General features: G+C 47.5%; 2 long non-coding RNA genes across 2 annotated transcripts in view; one reads left to right on the top strand and one right to left on the bottom strand.

Annotated features, from left to right (window-relative positions):
* LOC145541545 (uncharacterized) overlaps positions 1–11,680 on the top strand; it is a 21,044-nt gene extending 9,364 nt beyond the window's left edge. Inside the window, exon 2 of the long non-coding RNA XR_014079101.1 lies at positions 3,287–11,680. This is a non-coding gene — a long non-coding RNA (uncharacterized LOC145541545). The remainder of the gene's footprint in view (positions 1–3,286) is intronic.
* Positions 7,604–21,440, bottom strand: LOC145541544 (uncharacterized). Its single transcript, XR_014079100.1, has 3 exons — positions 19,432–21,440; positions 18,664–18,838; positions 7,604–18,350 (listed from the first exon to the last, which is right to left on the bottom strand). It is a non-coding gene; the product is annotated as an uncharacterized LOC145541544 (long non-coding RNA).

The following is a 21,440-nucleotide window of genomic DNA, read 5'->3' as shown; positions in this document are numbered from 1 at the left end:
AAAATGATCAGGCAGCAGAGGGGCAGGGGCAGGATGTGGAGATGCCGGGAAGCCAGGCAGAGGCAGGTGGGCATGACTTCACTGGTAACGGGGGTAATTGTAGGTTCTGCTATCATGAGATCAGCTTGATGGAAGGGGAGGCTAAAGGCCTCCCGTATCCCCAGACAAGGGGCCTGCAGGAGGAGAGTCATCCACCAGGGAGGGGATGGGGGGTTCACCATGGCAGAGACGTCCAAGGAGGAGGAGCAGGGAGGACTCCTGGAGTGAGGCAGGGCAGCAGGGAGAGTATGCTGACCACACTGAAACTGAGAAGTTAAGGAGGAGTGGCCAGAAGGAGAAAGCCCTGCGGTCGACGTTGGGCAAGTTGATGTAAGAGTCTTCATGTGGATGTCTCTGGGGCCAGGTTCCACTTGCTGCCCCTTCTCTCACTTCCTTCCAGCATCATGTTTTCTTTCTTTCTTTTTTGTTTTACTTTTTATTTTGTATTGGGTTTAGCTGATTACCAAACAATGTTATGATAGTTCAGGTGAGCAGCGAAGGGACATACATATACCTGGTATCCATCCTCCCCCAAACTTCCCTCCCATCCAGGCTGCCACATAACACTGGGCAGAGTTCCCTGTGCTATACAGCAAGTCCTTTTCAGTTATCCACTTTAAATATAGCAGTGTGCACATGTCCATCCCAAACTCCCCAACTGTCCCTTCCCCCCATCTTACCCTCCTCCCTCTCCCACCAGCAACCATAAGTTCATTCTCTAAGTCTCTGAGTCTCTTTCTGTTTTGTAAGTAAGTCCATTTGTATCATTTCTTTTTAGACTCCACATGTAAGGGCTGTCATACGAATATTTCTCCTTCTCTGTCTGACATATTTCACTCAGTGTGACAATTTCTAGGTCCATTCGTGTTGCTGCAAATGGCATTATTTCATTCTTTTTAATGGCTGAGTAACAGCATCACGTTTTCTAAAACCTCAACTGAATTCATCACTAGGTCTGCCTGGAGGCAGGAAGGTATACAAGCTGTCCAGAGGAAGACAGAGATGTGCTCAACACACATCTAAATCTTGGGTGGATCCCTGACCTATGCAGCTATCAGTCCCCCTAGTCGTATTCAGACTCCCTCCCCTTTCGGCAGAAGAAAAATCAGAGTTTCTGGAAAGGATGTGACTGCATGTCAGGCAAAAATCTCATGACTCAGGGAGAGTCAATGCCATAGAGGATATTAGAATCCCAAGGTGACGTTGTTATTCAATCGCTCAGTCATGTCCAATTCTCTATGACCCCATGGACTGCAGTACGCCAGGCTTCCCTGTCCTTCACCAGGCTTCCCTGTCCTTCACCACCTCCCAGAGTTTGCTCAGATTCATGTCCACTGAGTTGGTGATGCTACCTAACCATCTCATCCTGTATCTTAGAATCCCAAGGTGACCTGGAGCTGATCTTTATTGGCTCTCGATACTCTCCTTCCTTGATTATGTGCATTCCAACTTCCTCCTCTCAGCTGTAGCTCATCTTTTCTCTTTCTGTGAGGTACCCTTTGATAAATGGTCAGAGCTCGCTTGCACAGATCCTCTGGCCCTTGCATCCTGCCCCCAGGGAAGCCCACCCTTATCAGCTGCTGCAGCTCCCCGTGGCTTCTGCTGGCAGAGCTCTGTGGGATTCTGGGCACCGGAATAGCAAGCAGGCCCGGAGGCAGCCAGCATCAGGAATCGAGGAAGGGAGTTCCAGATGGAAGCAACAGAGTGTGAAGATGCTTGACTGCAGGCCAGCCCTGGGGTGGGGGGAGGTGCGGGGGCTTGGAATGCCCTAAAAGGTTCCAGACCAGTGGAGAGAGGCTGCTAGGAAAGGCTGAGAGCATCGGCACGCAGACCCAAAGGAACGTCTGGTATTCAGCCCCTGTGTTAATAAGATTTGGGGAATTACAGACTCCCCAGGATTGAAATCACCCTCACCCTAAGATTCTCATGTCCACCCTTGAGCCTCCTGCCAAGATGACTAAAGTGGTGTTTTTCAAACAGAGGTGGAAATCTGCCACAACTCTAATGAGTCTTTCATTGAAGACCCCCTAGTACTTCTGCTGCCATCTATGAAATGTCGAGAAGGATAGGAAATCCAACTTCAGATTTTTCTGGACAGCTAGAAGGAAACAGGTGAACACAGAGGAAATGATTTACATCCATTACAAAGAAATGAATCAAAGCTAGAGAACAGAAAGAACTTCCAGGAGTCTGAGAGGGTGTGAGGTACAGATGATAGCCTCAAAAGCAAGTTTCCATGTTCTTTTATGGAAGAGACAAGCACGCTGGGCCTCAGACCCCTCATCTATAACTTGGAGAGACTATTCCTTGCCTATATTACTTGATATTAGAGAGTAAAGTCCACTTCGGATGCTATGGACCTTGACGTCTCCAAACGAAGTTTCTCATAACTTCTGCAAAGTAGATGCTAATGATTCATGAGGTTATCCAGCCAAGGACATGGGAAAATGAGGACCCTTCAACTGTAGATCATCTTACAGAAGCACTAGGTGGGTAAATGGGGCCAGAACCATCTGTAACACGCTGCCAGACCGGGCTTATCCTGTCAGCTGCCAACACCTCCTCTGCTCTCAGAGGATAACTTGCTTCCTTCTCACCAAAGCAATCATGATTTGACCACTCCCAGGACTTGGTGAACCCAAGTACTCCAAGACCATCTCCTACCAGCCTCCATCAGAGCTCCCAGGTGGCAGGTACAGACTCCTTCTGGCAGCAGCGACCCAGCCTCATGCCCAAATGGAGGCAAAGCAAGAACACAAGGAAAGCCTGAAACACCATCTCAACCTGAGGGTTTCAACTGCAGCTGAGGGAGCCCCAGAGTTCTAGTGAGGTGCCCCAGTGGGCGGGGGGCGGGGGGGGTGTAGGGGTAGGCCAGGACTAGTTTGGGGTCTCCTACCCCTACCTCAACCACAGTAGCTCCGATGTTCTTGGTCTTACACACTGGGATTCCATATATATGCTTTTGTTTACTAAGGAGGTTCCGAAACTCTAAAAATGTTTAAACAACTCTGTCTGCACTAATATATTCTATAGGTAAAGAAACCAAAGCCTTGAGGTGTAAATGAACTGTACTCCAGATTTCTTTAGAATCAGATACCAAATCCAGCAGAAGAATTCTGCTGGGGTATGTGTCCATGCTGCTGACCCCAAACTAATGTAACCTGCACATAAAGCCCATTTAGCCTTATATTCTTGCTGTTTCTTCAGTTCTGTCTCCTCAATTCCTAAGTACTTCTAGGACAGGTAGAGATGCCATTTAGGAAAACGTCCCCTAAGCTCCCTCTTGGGCACTGCAGACACTCCTTCAGTTCTGTTTTGTGCATCCTCCATCATGAACGCGCTGTACTGTGGGTAGATCTAGGCTATGTACATCTTGAGGGCAGGGAGAGGGTCTAATTCCAAAAATCTGTATAGTATACACATTAGGGACAGTGCCAATAACTCAGGAGAAGCTCGGTAGATGTGGTTGTTGGAAGGAAGGAAGGAAGGAATATACTTCTGCACACACAATCTCTCCATTTCTCTTCCCTAAGCTAGCTAACCTCCACAGTTTCGTCTTTTTTTTTTTTCCTTCTTCTTCTTCTTCCAGGTTACAGAGGGCAAATGCTGTAAATTCTCTTTAAGGGAATAACTGGGCAGATGTACTTGGGAACATTTAAAAAACTAGGTTGGCATCGGAAAGGAAACAGCCAATATATTTAGCTACCCATGGCATGCCAAGGCCTTATTGAGACAGAAATAAAAACTGTAGGAGGAATCTCAATTAAATATTTTTCTAAGCAGTCAGTTCTGGGGCTTTGCCTGAACATGGGTATAGAGCTGGGGCGAAGAACAGGACAGAGGGCCCAGAGGATTTTGAGGGGGCTTCGGAATCGTCTTGCAGCTGGGCTGTTTGCAGTGTATAGCTAGTGACCCCAGGACCCCAGGGGTAGGGGGCTGACCTACTTCCATGGTCCAGAGAGCAAGATATCCTCCTTTCAGGCATTTTCCAGAATCCTACACGGAAAAGACTCATCACCTATTCTTAAGTGGCATTGTACCTCTGAAATATTCTTTCTACGAGCACTACACAGTCTTTCCAAAGCTCTTTCCATTAGTTAGCTCCCTTATCGAGAGATAAGGTTCCTGGAATGACCTGATGGGAAACAATGACACTTTGGGCACAGAGCTCCACACACATTCTGCTTATCTTTGTTCAAATATGCACTACTTCAATCCAGTGGCTCAGAATCGACCGGTCCCAGATGGCCCGGGGTGTGGGGACACTGGGAGGGGTGGGGAGGGAAAGAGGGTACCGCGTGGGGGCACCGGCCATAGGCAATCCAGTACAGAAGCCGTATCTGTCTGCCAAAGTACACACATGTGAATAATAACACATATCTTTCCTTTTTCATATTTGGGATCATACTGTTTTGAAAACAGCTTTTCTCACTTAAAAACGTATCATCAACATTTTCCCATGTCATTGAGTGTTCTTCTACAGAGCAATTTTTAACATCTATATTGCATGCTCTCATTTGGAAGTCAGACTTGATTTAGCCAGCCTCCAGCTGTTAAGCATTTAGATTGTTTCCTGTTCTTATAATGCTAAAATGAACACCCCCAGGGCGCAGCCTTGTGTTCATTTCTGGTCATTTCAAGAGGCAGAATGGCCCAGTGGTTAAGAAGGGCCTCACAGCTGTTGTCCTTGAATATCAATCCTTTGCTCACATGACAGAATCTCTCTGGGCTTCATCTTCTTTATTTGTAAAGTGAAAACTTACTTGTAAAAAGGACAAATAGTACCAGCCTTATAAGATTGTCCTGAGAAATAATTAAATTCATGAATATAAAGTGCTAATCAAAGAACTCTGCTCCTTGTTATGTGGCAGGCTGGATGGGAGGGGAGCTTGGGAGAGAACGGATACATGTATATGTATGGCTGAGTCCCTTTGCTGTCCACCTGAAACTATCACAACATTGTTTAACAGCTCAGCCAGTTCAGTCGCTCAGTTGTGTCCAACTCTTTGCAACCCCATGGACTGCAGCACACCAGGCTTCACTGTCCATCACCAACTCCTGGAGTTTACTCAAACTCATGTGAGTCGGTGACGACATCGAACCATCTCATCCTCTGTCGTCCCCTTCTGCTCCTGCCTTCAATCTTTCCCAGCATCAGGGTCTTTTCAAATGAATCAGTTCTTCACTGAGGCCAAAGTATTGGAGTTTCAGCTTCAGCATCAGTCCTTCCAATGAATATCCAGGACTGATTTCCTTTAGGATGGACTGGTTGGATCTCCTTGCTGTCCAAGGGATTCTCAAGAGTCTTCTCCAACACCACAGTTCAAAAGCATCAATTCTTCAGTGCTCAGCTTTCTTTATGGTCCAACCTTCACATCCATACATGACTACTGGAAAAGCCATAGCTTTGACTAGACAGACCTTTGTTGGCAAAAAAATGTCTCTGCTTTTTAACATGCTGTCTAGGTTGGTCATAACTTTCCTTCCAAGGAGTAAGCGTCTTTTAATTTCACGGCTGCAATCACCATCTGTAGTGATTTTGGAGCCCCCCAAAATAAAGTCTTTCACTATTTCCACTGTTTCCCCATCTATTTGCCATGAAGTGATGGGACCAGATGCCATGAGCTTAGTTTTCTGAATGTTGAGCTTTAAGCCAACTTTTTCACTCTCCTCTTTCACTTTCATCAAGAATCTCTTTAGTTCTTCTTCGCTTTCTGCCATAAAGGTGATGTCATTGGCATATCTGAGGTTACTGATATTTCTCCTGGCAATCTTGATTCCATCTTGTGCTTCTTCCAGCCCAGCGTTTCTCATGATGTACTCTGCATATAAGTTAAATAAACAGGGTGACAATATACAGCCTTGACGTACTCCTTTCCCTGTTTGGAGCCAGTCTGTTGTTCCATGTTCAGTTCTAACTGTTGCTTCCTGACCTGCATACAGGTTTCTCAAGAGGCAGGTCAGGTGGTCTGGTATTCCCATCTCTTTAATCGGCTATGTGCATGCTAAGTCGCTTCAGTCTTACCCAACTGTTTGCAACCCTATGGATTGTAGCCTGCCAGGCTCCTCAGTCCACGGGATTCTCCAGGAAAAATACTGGAGTGGGGTCCCATGCCCTCCTCCAGGGGATCTTCCTGACCCAGGGATCAAACTGGAGTCTCTCACATCTCCTGCATTGGCAGGCAGTTTCTCTACCACCAGCACCACTTGGGAAGTGGGCTATACTCCAATATAAAATTAAAAATTTTTTAAAGTGTAAGGTACTAAAAAATGTTATCCTTAGCACAATGAACTCTGCTCACTATTCTATAATAACCTAAACGGGAAAAGAATTTGAAAAAGAATAGACATATGTATAAGTATAGCAGAATCACTTCACTGTATACCTGAAGTTGATTGTTACCTCCAACACAAAACAAAAAAAAAATTTTTTTTGAAAAAAAAAATGCTATCCTTGACACTGTGTTGTTGGTTGAGAAAGTACTCAATAAACTTCTGCATTACGTCTTTTGGGTTATATTCTTTAACAAGGAATTTCTGCATCAGCAATTTTATAATGTTTAGGCCTTTCCTCAATGTCTTTTGTTGCATCCCCTCTCATGGGATCAAGTAATGCTAAACGTTTCCCCAGGTGCAGACCTCAGTAGCCACCCTTCCTTTCACCATATCCTTGTTTTCAGAGGTCTCATCTGCTCCACCCCCTCAGCTTTCTGACACCTGTGGTTCTCACTCATCACTAACATGCCAATCATGTCTCCACACGGGGTGTCCCACCATCTCAAATCTCCAAGTCTGACACTAAACCCACCACATCCTACACTCTCTCCTCCACCTCCCCAAGGCTCCTGGTTTCCATCTTCCTGTCACCAAAGCTTGAAAATTCAAAGACACCCTGAGTTGCTCATCCTCCGATATCTAAGCAGTCATCAGACCCACACATCATTTTTTCTCCGTATCTCCTGCAGTATTTTTCCCATTGCATTTCCAACACTATCACCCTTACTCAAACTTTTATCATAAGGCAGATCCTCTTGCCAATCAGCTCTCTTCTCCCGCACACGCCTCCTCTGATCAACTTCAGGATGTATCTCTAGATGCCCAGCCACACCCCTACTCAAGGATCCTCTGCAGTCCTCACTGCCTGAGTGAAGCCCACAGGCCTCCACTCGGTGTCCAAGGACTTCAAAGACCTAGTCTATATTTCCAGCCCTGTCTTCTGGACATTTTCTTGTGTAATTTTCTTTGCCTGGAATATCCATTTGCTCTAAATCTTATCCATCCTTCAGATCATTCTCTTCCCTGAGGGCTTTTCCAGCCCACAATAATAAGTTGTTTTACTTGGGACAGTTGAGCTACAGGCAATAGTTTGAGAAACACTCAAGGATATTTGCTAGCTCTCCTCAAAGGAAATCTATGGGCAGAGCCGCCAACAGGGCCGACGGTAGCAAACACTGTTGCTAACCAACATCTATTTCTTCCTTCCTGTGTCCTAACTGAACTTCAGTATTATTCAAGTCCCCACCTCTCCTTCACTCAGCCATGTGCTCTAGGGAGGCAGACCTCATTTCTTTTTTTTTTTAACACCAAAAACATTTTGTATTGGGGTATAGCCAATTAACAATGTTGTGATAGGTTCAGGTGAACAGTGAAGGGACTCAGCCATACATATACATGTATCCATTCTCCCCCAAACCCCCCACCTCTCTGACCTCATTTCTTAACGGGAGTAAGTAGTGATTAAGGACACAGGCCTTGGGGCCTGAGTTCAAAGCTTAGTTCTGCCACTTCCTAGCTGCGTGGCCCCTGGGTGAATTATTTTAACTCTGTGTTTCAATGTCCTCAGGTATAAAATGAAGATACTAATAGTACTTCTAGGGCATTATTTTTTTTTTATTTTTTGACCATGTGGCTCAGCTTACAGGATCTTAGTTCCTCAACCAGGGATCAAACTAGGCGACGAAAGCACTGAGTCCTAACCATTGGACCACCAAGGAATCCCCTCTTAGAGCATTATAATACAGGTATAGCACTTAGCACAGTACCTGGCACATAATAAAAGTTGTAGATATAGTGTACTTGCTGTTTTCAGCCCAACTAAGATGACTGGGCATCATGGCATTCCCAGGCCACTTGTCCTTGCCTGCTTTGGGGTAGCCATGGAATCCCAAAAAGTGCTGGCCAAAAAAGTCATGAGGGTGTCTGCTGGAGATCATCTGGGGGAGATTATCCTAACTCTTAAGAAGGAGACACAAGATTTTCTGATCCTTTATCCCCTGGACTACAGCCATGTGTGAAGTTTAGGATGAATAGTCTCAGGAGGGTGGGCCTCTGTTGACTGAATGATGTCCTCAGGGACCCAGACTCACTCCTCTCTCTGTGCATCCTCTTCCATGCACTGGTTTCTTCGAAGAGCCAATTAGTCGTAGCAGCCCACTCACCACGTTCCAGGCACAGTGACAACCAGAGAACTAGCGAGATTTCCCCTTTTCCTGGCTCATTAGGAGAAATAGATGCTTTCCCGTGGGCTGCCCAGCAGCGCCCCCTGCCCCCGCCTCTGCCCCAGTTTCTGCCTCATTAGCTGGAATTGTGTCACGTGGCCTTTCTTGAACCAACCAATGGCAAAAGAAAGAAGGCTTTTTGTTGCCCAATCAAGGCAAGCCTAGCCCTTGGGGGCGGGGTCATCATCCAGAGACTACAATGCCGCTTCTGGCAGCATCTCTACTGGCTCCTTTTTATCCACGCGCAGTGGTGTCAAGATGACGGACTTCCGGGTAAGTTTCAGGAGACCCGACTTCTGGCCCTGGCACTATTGCTAGCTAGCTGGTTGACTTTGAACATGTCACTTCACTTCTCTGGGGCAGTGTGCTCAATGGTAAAGCGTAACCCTGCCTTCTTGTTCTAAGAATCCAAGAAGAATATGAAGACAGCACTTTGTGAGCTTAAAGCTGTTCTATAAATGTAAATAAAGTGTGAATTTTAAGGGGCGGTTTTCCTTCTTCGTGAATCCACTCCCTTAGGTAACAGATCTCTACAGCCTGCAGCCAGCTCAGGGAGTGAGTCAGGAATCTGTCTCCCGTTTCCTCTTGGCTGCTCTCTAGGAGCTGCCTCGGTTGGACCCCACTGTTGTATCAGCAGCCCGAAAACAGGTCATTTGTCCATCTCCACCACCATAACCACAGGTCTTCTTTGGACTGAAGAGTCTTTATTTTTTGGCCATGCCACTCAGTATGTAGGATCTTAGTTCCCTGACCAAAGATTGAAATCATGTCCTTTTCAGTGGAAACGTGCAGTCTTAACCACTGGACCCGCAGGGAAGTCCCTGGACTGGAAAGTCTTGAGGGAAGACAACTCCTGCCTCTTTCAGATATCCAGGTCTATGTGCCGCAAATCTCACTGCCAGAAGGGCTGGGCTGTTGCCTTTCCATCTAGAAGCTCTAGGCTGTTTTCCTCTTGAACCAGTCTCCTGAGACCTCAGAAGGCCAGAGAGGAAGGTTTTAGAAAGTAGCTGTTAAAAGGATGGGCTCCAGGGACTTCATTGGTGGTCCACTGGCTAAGACTCATCGCTTCCAGTACAGGGGGCCTGGGTTTGATCCCTGGTCAGAGAACTAGACCCCACATGCTGCAACTACGAGTTTGCATGCTGCAACTGAAAGATCCCACATGCTGCATTGAAGATGAAGGATTCTGTGTGCTGAACTGGACCCAGTGTAGCCAAATGAATTTTATTTTTCTTTAAAAAAGCATGGGTTCCAGAATCAGGCAGTTTCTCAGTTAGAATCTAGATATCGACGCTCAGTAACTGGTTGAACTAAGCAAATCATTTAGCCTCTGAACTTCAGTTTCTCCATCTTTAAAATGAATGTCTGCTTCATAAGGCTGCTCTTAGATAAGATGAAATATGTAAACCACTTAGCACTGGTTTGTGCCTGGCATGTAGCAAGAACTCAACAAGCAGCAGCTAGGCTTTCTAGTCTATTTATAACAATTGTTGGGGAAAATGACTCCTAGCTTCTCTCCGGTCCTTGAGAAGGTAGGAACCTTGGGAAGAGGAGAAGATATAGGTTCCAGTCCTGGTGCTACCACCATGAACGGTGTGGCCTAGGTCACCCCATTTCTCTCTCAGCTTCTGTTTCTTGATCCCTGAAGTGTTGGGAGTTGATTGGAGCAACTCTCAGGCTCTGCCTGAGAGCTTATTTCTGTGACTTCTGAGTTTTTCCATGACAAGACTTTTAAAGTCTCCTTCTGTCCATCTGCCTTTCAGAACTGGCTCCCAGGATGGTGTCCAGGCATTGGTTCCTGGGGCTCCTCACCGCTTTCGGACACAGACACTGCATCTCCAGATCAGTGCTGCTGTCACCCTTTGACCTTCATCCAGGGCTCCGCTTGGCTTTCTTGGAGGAGACGCTATCCTCATCCGCCACCCCCACCCCAGGCCACTGTGTCCTTTCACTTTCTTGTCTCCTGCCAAAATTCCTGGCTCCCTAAGCCAGGTAGGAAAGCGATTTAGTTCGACCCAATCTGGCATTTTCTCAGAACCTCCCCTGCCTCTGGCACATTCCTTGTGTTTGGGCAGAACCCAGAGAGCTAGAGAATTCCTCTCCCTCCTTAGCGTGGGTCCCCGTGTTGGCATGCCAACAGCCCCAAATATTTAAAGCAATCATGAAAATGAGCTCAGAGTCCCATGCCAGAGCCTTGAAAGGAATTAGGCTAAAAACAGGACAAAGGAAGAGGTGAGGCCAAACGGAAAATGCCATGAAAGGCACTGCCCAGTGTGGCCGAGGCCCAGAGCCCTCCTCACTGACTTCATTCATCTGCAGCCAGATCCTGTGCTGGGCACCAGTGATGCAGAGTTAAATGAATCATCACCCCTGCCCTCGAGGAGCAACTAGTTCAGCCAGGAAAGATATTCAAACAGAGTGCAGAGTGGTGAGTAGAGGGAAGATGCTACCAAAGGCACAGCAGAGCCACCAAAGAAGCGGGCATTGTCTCAGCCAGGGAGGTTAGCAAGGCATCTGACGCAGGCCTGACTTAAGACAGGCATTCTCCAGGAGACAAGGCAGAAGATGTACTTTCAGGCAGAGGGGAAACATGCTGGAGCCTGAGACAGGGTGGAGGAGAGAGAGAAAGTGCTCAAGCATAACTGCTTTGTAAAGACCGGGTGTCTCCAGCAGGCATGTTTATGTACAGGCAATGTGCAGGACAGAGAACAAAAGTAGCCTTACTATTTAAGATTTTTTTTAAATGTTGACAGAGATGGACACTTGGACGCACAGAAACAGAAGGACAGTCTTTAGCAGAAAGCCTGTATCAGAAGGGCCTTTGAGTGCGAGCCAAGCATGGTCCCCGTGTAGGGAGCTGTGCCTCAGAGCAGCACCTTTCCTGTGATCAGTCTAGGGAGACTGAGCTCCTGCTGGAGGGGAGGTGGGGTTTCCCAGGTCATTTGTGTGATGGAAGAGAGGCAGCTTGGCAGACAGGAAGAGCTGGCAGTCCTCCAGACAGCAGGCACCGCCACGCAGGGAAGGCACCGAGGTCAAAAGCAGATGCCCGAGTGAGCTGTGATGAAGAAAGCTCCAGCAGGGGATGGGAGAGATGGGGCAGGCCCAGTGCCTCCTCCTGCCAGAGTGCTTCCAAGTCCTCACCACAGGTGTGGAGAGTAGCTTTGATCTGAATTTTGGGCAGCCAGTGTGCCGGGCAGCCACGGGGAAGCCTCTTTTGGAAAGAAATGAGCAAAATGAAAACAACGCACGTGAAATGACCACTAGCTGCTTTAAAAAAGGAAAGTTATGACCAAGACATCCGCTAATAACAGTGGTACTGTCAGCATCATCATCATCTTTATTTATTTAAGTGGCTCTAACATTTACTCTGTGTGTGCTAAGTCGCTCAGTCGCGTTCTACTCTGCGATCGCATGGACTATAGCCCACCAGGCTTCTCTGTCCATGGAGTTCTCCAGGCAAGAATACTGGAGTATTGTGGGTTGCCATTCACTTCTCCAAGGGATCTTCCCGACCCAGGGATCAAACTGGGGTCTCCTGCATTGCAGGTGGATTCTTTTACTGTCTCAGCCACCAGGGAAGCCCAGCGTTTACTAAGCATCTACTATGATGCTTCATGGCACTCAATCTTCACAGCAAGTTCAAGATATCAGTATCCTTACTAACCTCATTTTACAAAAGAGGACATATCTCCTCAGAAGCCTCAGTGAAGGTCCAGGATGCCCTAAAGCCAGGCAGTGTGCACTTAAAAAGTGGAAAGTGTTGGAGGCTGACTTATGTCTTACCCTCTAAATTCATATGTTGAAGTCCTGGCCCCTAGTAGTTCAGAATGTAACTGTATTTGGAGAAGCAGTCTTTAAAGAAGTAATTAAGTTCAAATGGGATCATTAAATGGACTCATTCAATATGACTGATGCCTGATGAGAAGGGGAGATGAGGACACAGGCAGGCACAAAAGGGAAAACCATCTGAAGATACAGGGGAGCAGATGGCCATCTATAAGCCCGAGAGAGAGGCCTCAGAAAAAAACCAAACCTGTCAACACGTTGTTCTTGGACTTCCAGCCTCCAGCATTGCAAGAAAATAAATTTCCGTTGTTTAAGCCTCCCAGGCTGCAGTGTTTGTCGTGGCAGCCCAAGCAGACTAGTACAGGGAGCAGGAGCCCAGGGGTGCCTTAGAGAAACCAGGTGGCTCAAGTCTGCGGAGCACGTGGGTCCCACTCAGGGGAGCTGACCCCCACAAGCCTTTGCCTTGTCCTTGGCTGAAAGGAGCCTGAAGACTTCTTAGCATCCTCAGTTGGGAGGTCTGCGGTGGCGCAGCAACAGTGCATTGATGGGTGTCTTCCTTGACAATATCAGAGCTTGAAATCAGTGGGGTGAGAACTGAGTTTTAAAGAGACTAAAATACCAGCTCTACAACAAAGCAAAGCCATCATAATCTTCCCTTTATACACCAGACCTCCATGAGAGGGTCAGGGGAGCAGACCAATGTTTCCATTTGCTCGAAAAGCAAAACCGGTACCATGAAGGAATTCATGTTCTCACCTGCAATAGACCAGAAGAGCCTAGAGGATGGACCCCCATGAGAAACGTGACTAGGATTGGTCAGTAACTAGGTCAGCAGTCACTGTGTCTGGGTTCTTGAATTCTTCGAAGCAAGTTAAGCATTAAAGGGAAGAGGTAAAAATATAGTCTTCAAGTTTGGTTAAACTAAAATTGGTCTAGTCGAGAAGGGGAGGGTGGAAGAGGGTTTCAGGAGTTCAATCAGCCCCTGATACAGGTGCTGTGGATACTCAAGTTGCTCTGGAATCTGCAGTTGATCTGGAAATTACCAGCAGTACAGAAGGCTCTAGCTTGTAGGACAGTGGGACATGGAGGTGGAGGAGTGAGGGAAAGGAGTCCAAAACTTTAAGAAAGCTGGATTTCTGGGTTGAGAGTAGACTTTAAAGTAGGTACAGACTACTTAGACAAAGAGAAGGCTAGCCAAAGAAATAAGGAGGACGTCCTAGAGGAGGTGCTCTGTGAGCTGGGGTCTGGAGGAATAAGGATATGGAGTTTAAAGGGCGGAGGAAGATGCTTTTTCTTATAGAAAGTGTGAGAGAGAAACTCCAGAAGGTTCAGCTTCAGGAAGTCCTCAACAAAGCATTTAAAAAGAGAAGTGGGGGCTTTCCTGGTGGCTCACTGGTAAAGAATCTGCCTGCCAATGCAGGAGACACGGGTTCGATCCCTGATCTGGGAAGATCCCACATGCTGCAGGGCAGCTAAGCCTGAGCACTGCAACTACTGAGCCTGTGCTCCAGAGCCCAGGCGCCTCAACTGTTGAAGCCTGAGCACCCTAGAGCCCGTGCTCCACAACAAGAGAAACCACCGCAATGAGAAGCCCTCGCGTGATAAAGCAGAGCCCCTGCTCACCACAACTAGAGAAAAAGCGTGCCGCACAGCAACGAAGACCCAACACAGCCATAAATAAATAAATAAAACCACATTAAAAAAAAAAAAAAACTAGAAGAGGATGGGATTTCCCTGGTCGTCCAGTGGCTAAGACTCTGCACTCTCAGTGCAGGGGACCTGGGTTCAATCCTGGGTCAGGGAACTGGATCCCACATGCAGCAGCTGAGACCTGACATAGCCAACTAAATAAGTAAATAAACAACTGAGCAGTACCTTGTGTGTGTGTGTCCTGAGATTTTTTTTTTTTTTTGCTGCACCACATGGTAGGTGGGATCTTAGTCCCCAGACCAGGGATCAAACCCATGTCCCCCGCAGTGGAAGAGCAGAGTCCTAACCACTGGACAGTCAGGGAAGTCCCTGTGTCTGGGGACTTTAACGGGGAGGACCACTTGGTCGAATGTCTCTGGTGAAAAGCGGTGCTAGCAGAGCCAGAGCTGACGGTTGTGAGGTTTGCAGAGAGCTGAGCTAAGGGCGAGCAGAAATAAAGGGTCGTGAAAGAGGCCTGCTGGATTTCCAATCAGACTTGGAGTGTCAAGTTGCAGCTTCAGTAATAGTCAAACGTCTCATATTTCTATTTGATCATTTCCACACTTAACTTCCAGCGAGCTGAGCTCGCCATCTGCACAATGTCGGGCCAAAGAAATAAAACCCGGGAGGAAATTGCACTCTGGTGCAGCATAATCGGCCCGATACGCCTGAGATATTAGTTGAGACATGTGTGTCTTCACTCATCTAAGTATTAACATCCTGACTGTTTCGAAGCAGGATGTTTCCCATTTGGTCTGGCCCAGAGGCGGCTCTAAAATCAGCCATGAAGCGGCAGCTTTCCGGTCTCTCCGCGCTCCTCTCCCCGGCTCCTAAATCGTATTTCTCCCCAGTTGCTGCTGACGATTCTCATGTGTTGACAGGTTATGCGGTTCAAGACAAGACACCAGCAGGAGTCCGGGTCTGAGCAAGAACCAGGCATGCAGCAGGGTGGCAACGTGAAATGAATGTTAAGTGACCGGGGCAGGAGGTGACCTGCCCGCTCTTCCCAGCCGGCTCTCTTCTTGGCCCTGCTGACATGTCCTCTGCAGCCCGTGGGGGCAGTGGCCTATCTCGAACAAGTTATGCGAACTCTGCAAACCTTAGTTACTTCCTAAGGCTTTCTCTAGTTGCAGCATGAGGGCTCCTCACTGCGGTGGCTTCTCTTGCTGCGAATCATGGGCTAGGCATATGGGCTCAGTGATTGGGGAACCCGGGCTTAGCTGCCCCTCAGCATGTGGGATCTTGCCAGACCTGGGATCGAACCTGTGTCCCCCGCATCAGCAAGTGGATTCTTAACCCCTGGACTACCAGAGAAGTCCCAGGAATGGTCTTCATTTACAAGACTGATTTAACCTTTCACAACCCTATAAGGCAAATTACATTTTTATCTCCACTTTATAGAGGAGGAGGCTAAGGCACAGAGAGGTTGTGTAATTTGCCTGTGGTCACAGGGCTAGTAGATCTGGGATTCCAACTCAGGCAGCCTGACTCCAGAGGCTAGGTGTGAATACATAAAGGAGTGAATTAAAAAGCTGGTCTATTGGTGTGTGGACGGACCAAGGACGTGGATCCCAACAAGCTTCAGGAAGGTGCAGGTTATCTAAGCAGAAGATTGATGACTTGAGGGCTGGAAGTTCTCATCCCAGCCCCACAGTGCTCAGTAACCTCAGTTATAATCTAATATTGCTGTGCAGTGACCTAGCCACTCAGAGCTAGAGGTGAAAGCTGTCTCCCTTACTGAAAGAGGCACAGTATAAGCTATAATTTGGAAAGTTAGAACTGGAAAGGACTCAGAGGTTGCCTAATCCCTAATTGTACATTTGCGGGAACTGAGGCAAGAGGCAGGAAGTGATGGAACCAGGGCCCGCAGTACCTGCTGAGACAGAAACCGCATCCCTGCCCGGCACTGTTTTTGCTACCATGTGGCCTCTGCTTCAGGCCAGGAGAGAGTCCTATCTGAAAGTCAGAAGAGCAGTTACAGACCAAAAAAATGCAAGTTTTTTTTTTGAAGAAGAAGAGTTGAATACATGAATACATGGCAGAGTGTTTTACAACAGAAGGTTTTCCTTTGTTGCAAGAAGTTCCTACAATACATGAGTCTAGTGAAGTCAACAGGCTTCGTGTGTCCTCCTGCCTGAAGCCTCAGGCTGATGCATGGATGCATAGAGTGGACAGGACCCTTGTATGCACCCTCCTTGGCCAAATGGGCCACTTGCTGTTCCCCAACCGTCACGGTGAAGAGTGAACTTTCTGGGCTTGGGGTACTTTAGACCAGTGGGTCAAGTTCTGGCTCTCATGTTAGTCAGACCTGAATGTGAGTCTCCATCCTCCTCTGATCAGGGTGTGACCTTTGGCAAGTCCCTTAACAGTCTTCCTGACTCCACTTTCCATTTATCAAGTGGGGAAACAATCTCCTACTGGGGTGTTATATACATGAGATTAACAAATGTACAGAAAGAATGTAGCAGAGGACCTGACATTCAGTAAATGGAAAGAGGACTGCCTCCCTTAGAGGTCTTATTCTGCATGCTGATTTGATTTATGGTTGTTTGGGTTTATTTCTTATCTCTGTCCTATCTTATTGGCAGGAACTAGGCCAAGTTCATCTCTCCATGCCTGCCTCACCCCAAGCCCCACACAAAATTGGTGCTCAGTGAGCATGCATTCAATTAGAGTGACCTGGACACACAAATACGATGAGTTCATTGTAACCAGAAGCAAGGGTTATAGCTTTTGTAAAAAGCCTGTGGTGACTGCCTTTCTAAATAGGCTTCAAGAGGTTCTGGGTAGAAATGGAGAGTGGGGCATTGCTTGTGCTGACAGAAAAAATATGCACAACCTAAAAATTGAGTTGTGCTTTATTCAGCGGGCATTCTGAGGCCTTCAAGCCCAGAACACAGCATCTCAGATAATGCTGAGCAAACTGTTCCAAAGAGGCAAGAGCAGAGCCAGGATATACAGAAATTTTTGCAACAAATGACCAGGTAGTTGGAACATGAAAAACTTACTGCTAATCAAAAAAAAGCTTCCCTGGTGGCTCAGAGGTTAAAGCGTCTGCCTCCAATGCGGGAGACCCAGGTTCAATCCCTGGATCGGGAAGATCCCCTGGAGAAGGAAATGGCAACCCACTCCAATATTCTTGCCTGGAGAATCCCATGGATGGAGGAACCTGGTGGGCTACAGTCCATGGGGTCGCAAAGAGTTGGACACGACTGAGCGACTTCACTTCACTTCAATCAAAGAAAACTAGACATCTCAAGATGCAAAGAATAAGATGTCTAGTTTCAGACATTTAGAATGAGAAGATGCAAAGTCTGGGCTCACTGAAATCATTCCTTTGACTTGCACCTCAGCTACCTGGGGCCAGTATTCTGTGCTTTCTCATCTCAAGTTTCCTCGGGGCTCACCGTCAGGACAGCTGTAACGCGGTGGCTGGATAGCTGCATCATCCTTGGTTTACTGATACGGCAGGCAACAGTTTAGTTCACACTCACAATTCTTGGTACTAGTTTTCTTATGGGTGATGAACACGATAATGGTAACCTCCACCAACAGAGGACTTCAAACAGTCCACATCAGGTTCTTCACCCCCTCAAACTCATGTCATGCTCACTGAGCTAGACATCGTTATCCCTATTTGAGGAAAAGGAAACTGAGGCTCTGAGAGATTATGTCATCTGCCACAGGTCAGATGCCAAAGGTTAGAGCCAGGGTTTGACCCCAAGCCTGACTCCCAAGTCCACGTTCTAAGCCCAGGGCCTGAAAAACTCCCTCCCATGTCTGCCCCTGTGCCTGTTTCTATATGGCCATCACGGAAAGAAGGGATTTTAGATTTTTAAGCTGTTGGGGGAAAAAATCAAAAGGAGACTAATATTTGTGACACCTGAAAATTATATGCTATTCCAATTTCTGTGTCCATAAATACAACTTTATTAGAATACTCCACATCTTTTCATGTATGTAGGTATTCACGTCTGTCTGCCTTTGTTCTAAAACAGAAGAACTGGAATATTTTCAGGAGAGACTGTTGTTCCTTAAAGCCTAAAATATTTACTACTTGGCTCTTTACAGGAAGAGTTTGTTGACCCCTGCTCAATGCCATGCTACCTCTTTAAGATAAACTTCCTGCAAAGAAAGTGTCCCTTTCCATAGACATGTCACTACAGAAAGAACACCGACTCTGTAGCTATCAATATTGGTCCTAGATCCTGCCTTTCCCTGTGCATGCCAAGCCAGCCCTGGCTTCTCACGGCCATCACCCAGCTCCTGGTACAATTCGAAAGGCAGAGCAGGGGGCAGCCTCGGGACCCTGCCAGGCAGAGACAGGCTGGAGCAAGCCTGGAAGGAGAAAGAAAGGGATTTAGACCCAGAAGTCAGCCCGACTTCTTTAATACCTTCGTCCCCTTGATTCATGGTTTCTTGCCACATCTTGTTCACCTATGAACGTGCCCAGGCCCCAAGCGGGGACAGGCAAGCCAGAACCGATGAAAGCACAGGGCCCGTGCCCCGCGACGTTTCTTCGGCTCCCACCCTGGAGCTGGATGGAGGCCTGGCTCAGAAGAGCCTGTCTCGGGGGGGGCCTCAGGCTGTTCCCTCCCTGTCCTCATTTGTGAAATGAGAGCTTGGCTTGGCTGCTCTGTCCCCCACCTACCTGACGCACCTGCAAGAAGCAGGCCTGTCCTTCACGTTGCATAACCACTTTGGGAGAGTCCACACCACCCTCTGCCCTTCCATTGCACCCTGGGGGTGAGTTCCAAACAACAGATTTTGCTCTCTGCAGCACTCCTTCATTTAGCAGGACTTTTGAGCACCAGCTGCATCCAGCTCTGTAGGGATAGGAAGGAAGTAAAAGTAATGGAGAAGCTTTCTGTTGGTTTCAGGACACAAGATACACCAGATGGAGAAGCTACATGACAATCCCAGCAAATTCATATGCCTCATACAAAAGCTAAGGGCCAGTTTTATATTTGGCATGCTCCGGGTACTTTCACATCCATGCTTTCACTTAAGCCACAAAACACTCCTGTGGGCCAGGCATCCTTAGACCCATATTAGAGATGAGGAAACTGAGGTCAAACGGCTGCTCAGAGGTGAACCTAGGCTTTCCATGAAGGTCTCACTGGTTCTAAAACCTGTGCATCTTTGATAAACGGAGCTATCCACACAGGGTGCAGTCGGGTGCCTGAGTGGGTACAGCATGGCAATGTTAAGACAAATTCCTTAGAGAAAAAAGTCTTAACTGAGCCCTTATAGAGCAGCAAAAGAGCACTGAGACAGCAATCAAAATTCTTCTAGGCCCAGCTCTGCCTTTTAATGAGCCCCTGGGTGAGATTTTTTTTTCATCCCTGGGGCTCAGTCTCCCCTTCTGTGAAACTGCAGTGGGGAAGCTGAAGCAAGTGATCTCAAAAGTACTACCCACCTTCACTGCTTCTCTCTGTACTTGCTTCACAGGTGCTGTGCTTCAGCACAAGGTTCATCCTTCAGTTATGGCCCTGAACCACAGGGCTCAACCCGAGGGCCTGTATCAGAACCTTACAAAGACAGAGAAGCCCTCGTAAAACTCAGACAGGTGAGCTACCTGGGCTCATCTTGCAATGAGAAGGGAGTGGAAACCAGGTGATGGGGGCAGGGCAGGAGACAGAATTCTGTCTTTTTATATTGCGTAAATTACCCCCTGCGCACCCCCCCCACCCCGCCTTTTACATTTTTGAGTCATATAAAGGTGGTACTCATTCAAAATATAAATAGAAAAATGAAACAAAAGGAGATGGTTTACAGAAAATTATTAACTTAAATACTAATGAGGTGATATATGGATATAGCAGGAGTCATGAAGGTGCTGTGCAAATGATGGGCACAGAGGTCTGCTGTGCTGTGTCATGCACACATGTGTGCTAAGTCACTTCAGTCGTGTCTGACTCTGCAACCCGATGGACCATAGCCTGCCAGGCTCCTCTGTCCATGGGATTCTCCAGGCATAATATTGGAGTGGGTTGCCATTTCTTCCTCCAAGGGATCTTCTTGACCCAGGGATCGAACCCTAGTCTCTTCTCCTACATTGGTGGGTGGGTTCTTTACCACTAGCGCCACCTGGGAAGCTGCGCTCTGCCAACTACCTGCTAATGGCACCTCATTCTGCTTCCTAGTATTTGATGGATTAATTGTTGATTACCCTTTAAGTCTTATGGGGTGAAAAATAAAGTGGTGAGAGAAGAAAGAAAAGCAGCAAGACAATTCACAGAGTTTTAGATGGAGAAGAAACAGAGAGGGCTTCTAATTCAGTGCCCTCACCAAACAAAAAGAAAGCCCTGGGGAAGGAAGGAGGGCTCGAGGCTTGTCAAGGCTCGTCTGCAGGACGGCAGAACTAAGACCTCCCTAAGCCCTGGGCCCATGTTCTTCTGGAGGCTCTATCTCCCGTCAAGCATATCGAAATGCACTCACATTGAATAAATTTTGTTCGTATAATCGCTAAAGCATAATTCTAATTTTGCTTTTGAAGTGGTTGGACTGTTAGTAACATAAAATTTATGGTTGCTTATGATTCCTGAGTATTTGAATAATTGTGTTCCCTGGGATTCCTGCGAAATGTGAAAACCTCAACTAAAAGCTGCTTTCCTAGGAAAATTCTAAATGCTGAAGTCTATAGTTATTGAAGGTGACATATGAAGATGTTCTAATTAAACATATTAGCCTTGATCTTGCCATTTCCTTTGATATCTTCTTTTTTCGGGACTTAAAAGCTTCCTAATGCCTACAAAGTTCCTAAGTAAGAGGGGTTGTGAGCCATGGCAGCAGAGGTAGGAACCCGCGCCCTCTACCTCCCAAACCAATGCCCCCTTTGAGAACACCAGTCCTCAAAAGGGAAGAGGGATGCCGCCCCCTCTGTGGCCACTGGCACCGTCAGACAGAGTCAGTCTCCTGCCCACTCCCACCTACACAGATAATGCTGATGGTAGGGTGATGGCAGCCCAGAGGGTCATCCCCCGCCCCCGCCTCCATTCCTGAAATAACCCGCGGTGGAAAAGGCTGCCCACCCCTCCCTTTCAGCGCCTCCCTCCCATTAGCCCTTCCGGCAACTCCATAAATCATCCAGGCGCTACACAAAACCCCTTTCCAAGGTTTCCCAGAAAGAACCACTATTAAGTAAAACAAATGGGGGGGGAGGGTGGCGCTTCTCAGAGGCTGACCCAGGCCCGAGGAGAAAGAAACCAAGAATGTAAGCTGGAGGCTGCACGCTGATGCCGACCAGACCTTGGTTTTTCAGTGACAGCGCTCTGGGTTGCCTCGCTTTCATTTCCATTTGAAGTTGTGGGGCGGGGGAGGAGGAGGAGGAGGGCTTGGGAGTGGGGGTCAGTGTGGGGAATAACACATACAGACGAGGGTGAGTCAAGGCTGGAAGCATCCAGATGACCAGGATGAAGCGCTTCC

Source organism: Giraffa tippelskirchi, chromosome 3 (assembly GCF_054371585.1).
Source record: "Giraffa tippelskirchi isolate mGirTip1 chromosome 3, T2T-mGirTip1v1.2.pri, whole genome shotgun sequence".
NCBI classification, from domain to species: domain Eukaryota; kingdom Metazoa; phylum Chordata; class Mammalia; order Artiodactyla; family Giraffidae; genus Giraffa; species Giraffa tippelskirchi.
The sequence above is the reverse complement of the archived record's forward strand: the minus strand, read 5'-3'. Positions and strand labels throughout refer to the sequence as shown.